This window comes from Apium graveolens, chromosome 4, assembly GCF_009905375.1.
Source record: "Apium graveolens cultivar Ventura chromosome 4, ASM990537v1, whole genome shotgun sequence".
In the NCBI taxonomy this organism is placed as follows: Eukaryota; Viridiplantae; Streptophyta; class Magnoliopsida; order Apiales; family Apiaceae; genus Apium; species Apium graveolens.
The window spans coordinates 190854268-190861337 of NC_133650.1; the positions used below are offsets into that span (position 1 = coordinate 190854268).

Consider the following 7070-nt stretch of genomic DNA (forward strand, 5'->3'; position numbering starts at 1 on the left):
GACCAACATCGGAAGTTTGGTGGATTTGAACTAACTGATCATGTGTTCTTGAAGGTGTCGCCTTGTAAGGGTGTGAAGCGTTTTGGTATGAAGGGAAAGTGTTAAGTGGAATTTATGTCCACTTAGAATGCTCTATAAAGGCTTGAATTGGTGTTTTGTACTCAAGTTCTTTGTGTTTTTAATTCGTTTTTGTAGTATTTTGCATTTCAGGCACAATTAAGAAATCAAGGTGATTTAGCATTATTTTGATGCTAAAATGGTGATAAGAAGGTGTACTAGGAGTTGCTCATGGAATGTTATCTAGAACCAGCAAAATAATGGAAGCAAATCAGTTTTTCCAGAATGTTAGCGCGCCCGCGCTGTGCTAATGTTCGGCCGTGCCGAAGATGCAGAAGGACAGCGTGCCCGCGCAGATGAAGCGCGCGGCCGCACCGTGTCGGGATTTCAGAATTCTACTTCAATTAGAAGACTGTTTTCTGGGCTTCTGGATTAATTGGTCTGCTATTTAAAGACATCTTAAAGACGTTTTTTATAACATAGACTAAGGAGAAGACAACGAGAAGACCTAAGAGCACAAATTCAACCAATGCGAAGAGGATCTAGTTTATTCTTGTGATTCTTTGTTTTAAGTTATAATCTTGGATGCTAGTTTTCTTGTTTGTTCAACCTATACTCTTGTTTAACGTACATTGATTATTATTCGTATTTATAAAGACCTAGTTTATTATACCATGCTTTCATCGGAACCCACGGTGATGATGAGTTTGGTTATGGGCTAATCGTTATCGTTGGGTTCTAGCTGATTTACTTATGGTTTTCTTTAGTTAATATGTTTTGATACCTTAGTGTGTGGTGATTGTATACTATTCTAGTATTGGTTGTGCTTATTCGTCTTATGAGCATCGTGAACTTATAAGATAGTGTGTTAATCTCTATTGAAGTGAAAGTGAATTTAGAGGTTTAGAACTTGTCATGCTAGCATAGGTTCATGTATTTGATATGCATAATTTGTAGGTAATTTTAACCATCGTACTTGCCCTATGTAATTATGATAGATAACTTGTTCATTAAACCGTTATGTTGTCAAATTTTATAGACATATAGGGTCTCAATATAATTGGTGTCTATTCAGCTTCTATCTCTTTTATGGATGTCTGGTAGTAGGGTATTCGTACAATGAAAGTTGGCGTTTACTAGTTTTGTGTTATCTGATTAGTGTCATCACCATTGCATGCTAAGGTTAAGAACAAAAAGGCTATTGAATGAAGTTGTATGAAGTTAGAATCCCATATTTGTGTCATATTAGTGAATCAACCCTTTTAATCTCTTAGTTAATATTCTTTAGAATAATCTCTTAGTTAATCGTAGTTATAAACCATCTCAAATTGTTACTCGTCTTAGCATTGAACAATAACCATAAAACTGTTACATGAGCGCATAAATTGAACTTAACTTAAAAGAGTCTCTGTGGGAACGAACTAGAATTCATTCTATATTACTTACGAACGCGTATAATTACGTGTATTATTTGCATATGTTAACGTCCTAACAAGTTATTGGCGCCGTTGTCGGGGACTCGGTGTTAATTTTTAGTTTATGTGATTGACATCAGTGTTCGTTAAAGTTCATTGACTCGGATATTTTACTAACTTGTTGTTTGTTGCTTTTTCAGGTACTCTAGAGAGCGTTTATAGTAACACATTCTCGATCTCAAAAGAGAACACTGGATAAAGCAGAGGAAAAAGTTTCAGTAGAGGAAGAAGTTCTTGTTAAGGAGAAAGTTGAAAAAGAAGCTCTTATTACAATGGAGAAAGTTGAACTAGAAGCGAATACGAAGGATTTGATGGACTATGCTCAGCCGAAGATTAATGATATTCAGTCTAGCATTGTCCGACCAGCCATCGCGGCTAATAGTTTTTAAATCAAAGCTAGCACGATTTAGATGGTGCAGAACTCAGTTCAGTTTGGGGGTTCTTCGACGGAAGACCCCAATATGCATATTAGGGATTTCATCGAGATCTACGACACTTTCAAATTCAGAAATATGTCTGAAGATGCTATTAAGCTAAGGCTTCTCCCATTCTCTCTGCGGGATAAAGCTAAGTGTTGGTTGCATTCTCTACCACCAGGCTCTATCACCAAATGGGAGGACCTTGCTCAAAAGTTCCTTACAAAGTTCTTTCCTATGGAGAAGACAGCTGCAATCAGAAATGCTCTTACTCAATTTGTGCAGCAGTCCGAAGAGTCTTTGTGTTAGGCTTGAGAGCGATATAAGGAGATTCTTCGAAAGTGTCCTCACCATGGGATGCCTGACTGGATGATCATTAACTGTTTCTACAACGGGTTAGGTGCAACTTCTAGACCCATGCTTGATGCCGCATGAGGTGGAGCCTTATGGGTTAAGAGCTATGATGAAGCTTATGAGTTGATTGAACTGCTGGTTGCTAGTGAATCCCAGAACCCAACTCAGAGACTAACTCAGGGCAAGGTAGCAGGAATTCTGGAGGCAGATGCAGCTACGGCTATAGCTGCTCAGCTTAAGGCTTTGACGATGAAGGTAGATTCTTTGGCTAATTATGGAGTGAATCAAATCACTAGTGTTTGTGAGCTTTGTGCTGGTGCGCATGAGACGGAGCAGTGTGCTATTTCTAGTGAATCATCTCAATTCATGAGCAACTTTCAGAGGTCGCAGCAACTAGCTCCAGCCACCTATCATCCCAACAACCGCAATCATCCTAACTTCAGCTGGAGCAATACTCAGAATACGGTGCAACAGCCTTATTAGTAGTATGCTGCAAAGCAAGACAACCCTCCTGGTTTTCAGCAACCGCAATATGCACCAAGAAAACAACTCCAACTGCAACAATCTAATGAAAAATCTGAATTGGAGGAGTTGAGGCTCATGTACAAGAGCCAAGCGATTTCTATTAAGACCTTGGAGAATCAAATTGGGAAGATTGACAATGTCTTGCTGAATCGACAACCTGGTACACTCCCTAGTGACACTGAAGTTCCAGGCAAGAAGGAAGCAAAAGAGTAGGTTAAGGCAATTACATTGAGGTCTGGGAAGGTTGCAAATCCCGAAAAATCTCAAGTTTCGGAAGATGAAGTTGGGGCTAAGGAAGATGTGCAGAAGGAAGTAGAAGTGGAACCAAGGAAGACGACTGTAGAACACACTCCTCCTGAGGGTAATACAGGGGAGAAACAGATATATCCTCCACCTCCTTTTCCTAAGAGGCTGCGAAAGAAAAAGTTGGATAAGTAGTTTGAGAAGTTTCTGAAGGTGTTCAAGAAACTTCATATCAACATACCTTTTGCTGAAGCTCTTGAACATATGCCTAGCTATGCGAAGTTTATGAAAGGTATTCTCTCTCAGAAAGTAAAGCTCGATGAAATAGAGACAGTTGCTCTCACGGAGGAATACAGTGCTATGCTGCAACATAAGTTGCCTCCGAAACTTAAGGATCCTGGAAGCTTCACTATTTCTTGTAGCATTGGAAAAGTGTCATTTGAAAAATGCTTATGTAACTTGGGAGCTAGCATCAATATGATGCCTTTGTCTATCTTCAAGAAGTTGGACTTACCTGATCCAAAGCCTACTTATATGACCTTGCAGTTGGCCGATCGCTTTATTACATATCCACGAGGCATTATGGAGGATGTCTTGGTCAAGGTGGACAAACTCATCTTTCCTGCTGATTTTGTAATTCTTGATTTCGAGGAGGATAAGAAGATTCCCATAATCTTGGGAAGACCATTCTTGGCTACTGGCCGAACCTTGATAGATGTGCAGAAGGGTGAGCTCACTATGCGAGTGCTGGATCAAGATGTGACGTTCAATGTTTTCAATGCCATAAAATTCCCTACTGATAATGAGGAGTGCTTAAAAGTGGAGTTGGTAGATTCTGTGGTTACTTCAGAACTTGATCAATTGCTAAGGTCTGATACCTTAGAGAAGGCCTTGATGGGAAATTCAGATAGTGAAAATGATGATGGTGATGAGCAGTTGCAATTTTTGAATGCTTCTCCTTTGAAACGAAGGCTGGATATGCCGTTCGAATCTCTTGGATTGAAGGAGCTGAAAAAGTCTCCAAAGTGCCTCGAGCCATCTATTGAGGAATCTCCTTCACTCGAACTTAAACCATTGCCTGAACACTTGAGGTATGCGTTTTTAGGTGATGCATCTACTTTGCCTGTTAGTATTGCATCTGACCTTTCAGGTAATGATGAGGAAAAGCTATTAAGAATTCTGAGAGAGTTCAAATCGGCAATTGGAAGCAGATATCAAGGGAATCAACCCTTCTTATTGCATGTATAAAATTCTGTTAGAGGAAGGTAGCAAGCCTACTGTTGAGCAACAGAGAAGGTTGAATCCGATAATGAAAGAGGTTATGAAGAAGGAAATTCTCAAGTGGCTAGATGCAAGGATCATTTATCCTATTTCTGATAGTTCTTGGGTGAGTCCAGTTTAGTGTGTGCCAAAGAAAGGAGGTATCACTGTGGTTGCTAATGAAAAGAATGAGCTCATTCCTACTCGAATAGTCACAGGGTGGAGAGTTTGCATGGATTACAGGAAGCTGAACAAATCCACTAGAAAGGATCACTTCCCTCTTTCTTTTATTGATCAGATGTTTGACAAGTTGGCTGGGCATGAGTACTACTGTCTTCTGGATGGCTATTCGGGTTATAATTAGATTTGCATCGCTCCAGAAGATCGGGAAAAGACTACCTTCACTTGTCCGTTTGGTGCATTTGCCTTCAGAAGAGTTTCTTTTGGTTTGTGTGGTGCACCTGCCATATTTCAGAGATGTAAGATGGCCATTTTATCTGACATGATTGGTCAGAATGTGGAGGTGTTTATGGATGATTTCTCTATGTTCGGTGATTCTTTTGACGAGTGCTTGCAAAATCTTGGCGCCGTTCTTAAAAGGTGTGTTGAGACAAATCTGGTTCTCAACTGGGAGAAATGTCACTTTATGGTGCAACAGGGCATCATTCTTGGGCACAAGGCCTCTAGTAAGGGTCTTGAGGTGGACAAAGCCAAGGTGGGGGTGATAAGTGGATTTTATATCCACTTGGAATGCTTTATTACAAGCTTAAATTGGTATTTTGGACTCAAGTTGTTGGTATTTTGATGTATTTTTGTGTTAATGCATTTCAGGTATCAGTTAAATGAAGAAAAGAGCTTTTAAAGGAAATATATTGAAAATTTATCAGAATTGGAAGCCAAGGCCATTGCCAAGTTGTAGAGAATCTCAATAGCTTCGCGTGGGCAGTTGAATCGCCTAATTCTGATGAGTAGAACTCAAGTTATGGCCAAAACAAGATTCATCAGAATATTTTTCCCAGTCAGTAGCTGAGTGCCCGCTCAGCAGAGCTGAGCGCCCGCTCAGAGAGCTGAGCGCCCGCTCAGGAGAGCTGAGCGGCCGCTCAGGAGGCGGCTGGTCGCTGATTTCGCTGAAAAAGCCTTTTTTGAGTAGAATTTGACGATTTTAAGGGTCCAGGTCCACTAGGGGCGTATATATACTTAAAAAAAGGGTTTTCATCATCCGGGAAGATTGGGATACCAAGGAGAAGACCTAGAAGCACAGAACAACTCCGAAAAAGAAGATCTTGTTTTCAACTTGTGATTCTTTGAATTAGTTGTAACTTTGGATGCTCGTTTTCGTTCTTGTTGAACCTAGATCTCGTTTATTCGTACTTTGATTATTATTTAGTTTATTTAGACCTTGTTTTATACCATGCTTTCATTGGAACCCATGGTGACGATGAGTTCGATTATGGGCTAATCATTGTCATGGGATTCTAGCGGATTTACTTATGGATTTAAATAGTTAATTGTTTCGATATCTTGGTGTGTGGTGATTGATTGATATCCTAGTATGGTTGTGCTTATTCATCTTATGTGCGTAGCTAACATATAAGATAGCGTGTTAATCTCTATTGAAGCGACAGTGAATATAGAGGTTTAGAACTTGCCATGCTAGCATAGGTTCATGTATGTGTATGCATGATTCGTAGGTAACTCTAACCGTTTTACTTGCCCTATGTAATCAAGATAGATAACTTGTGCTTAAACCGTTATGTTGTCAAATTCTATAGACATATAGGGTCTCAATATAATTGGTGCCTATTCAGCTTCTATCTCTTTTGTGGATGTCTGGTAGAATGGTACTCGTGCAACGAAAGTTGGCGTTTATCAGTTTCGTGTTATCTGATTAGTGTCCTCACCATCACATGCTAAGGTTAAGAACAATAAGGCTATTGAATGAAGTATTAATGAAGTTAGGATCCCATGTTTGTCATATATAGTAATTCAACCCCAATTCTCATAGTTAATGTTATTTAGTATAATCTCTTAGTTTAATAAAAACCCAATTTGTTATTTATCTTAGCATTGAGCGATAACCATACATTGTTGCATAGGTGCATAAATTGAACTTAACCTAAACCAGTCTCTGTGGGAATGAATCTGATTTATATCTTATACTACTTGCGAACGCGTATACTTGCGTGAATATTAGCGCGTGTTTTCGCCCTAACAAGTTTTTGGCGCCGCTGCCGGGGACTCGGTGTTAATTTTTAGTTTATGTGTTTGTCATCAGTGGTCGTTAAAGTTCACTGACTCGGATTCTTTTACTTTTACGGTTTATTTGTTTGTGTTTCAGGTACTCATTACAATGGGAGATCCAGCAGCACGAACGAAAGCCTTGATGGATTTTTCTCAACCCAAGATCAATGACATTCAATCTAGCATTGTCCGGCCAGCTATCACAGCTAATACCTTTGAGATCAAGCCTGGCATAATTCAATGGGTACAGACTTCAGTCCAGTTTGGGGGTTCTCCAACGGAAGATCCCAATACACACATTAGGGATTTCATTGAAATATGCGACACCTTCAAGTTCAACGGTGTTTCTGAAGATGCTGTGAAGATGAGACTGTTCCCATTCTCTCTGAAGGACAAGGCTAAGAGCTGGTTACACTCTCTACCAGCTGGTTCGATTACTACTTGGGAAGATCTTGCTCAGAAGTTTCTTACTAAATTCTTCCCTATGGCGAAGACAGCT

General features: G+C 39.8%; 1 non-coding gene across 1 annotated transcript; it reads right to left on the reverse strand.

Moving 5' to 3' along the window:
- Positions 1 to 2200: 2200 nt before the first annotated feature.
- LOC141722102 (small nucleolar RNA R71) lies at positions 2201 to 2307 on the reverse strand. Its single transcript, XR_012575133.1, has one exon. It is a non-coding gene; the product is annotated as a small nucleolar RNA R71 (small nucleolar RNA).
- Positions 2308 to 7070: the final 4763 nt, after the last annotated feature.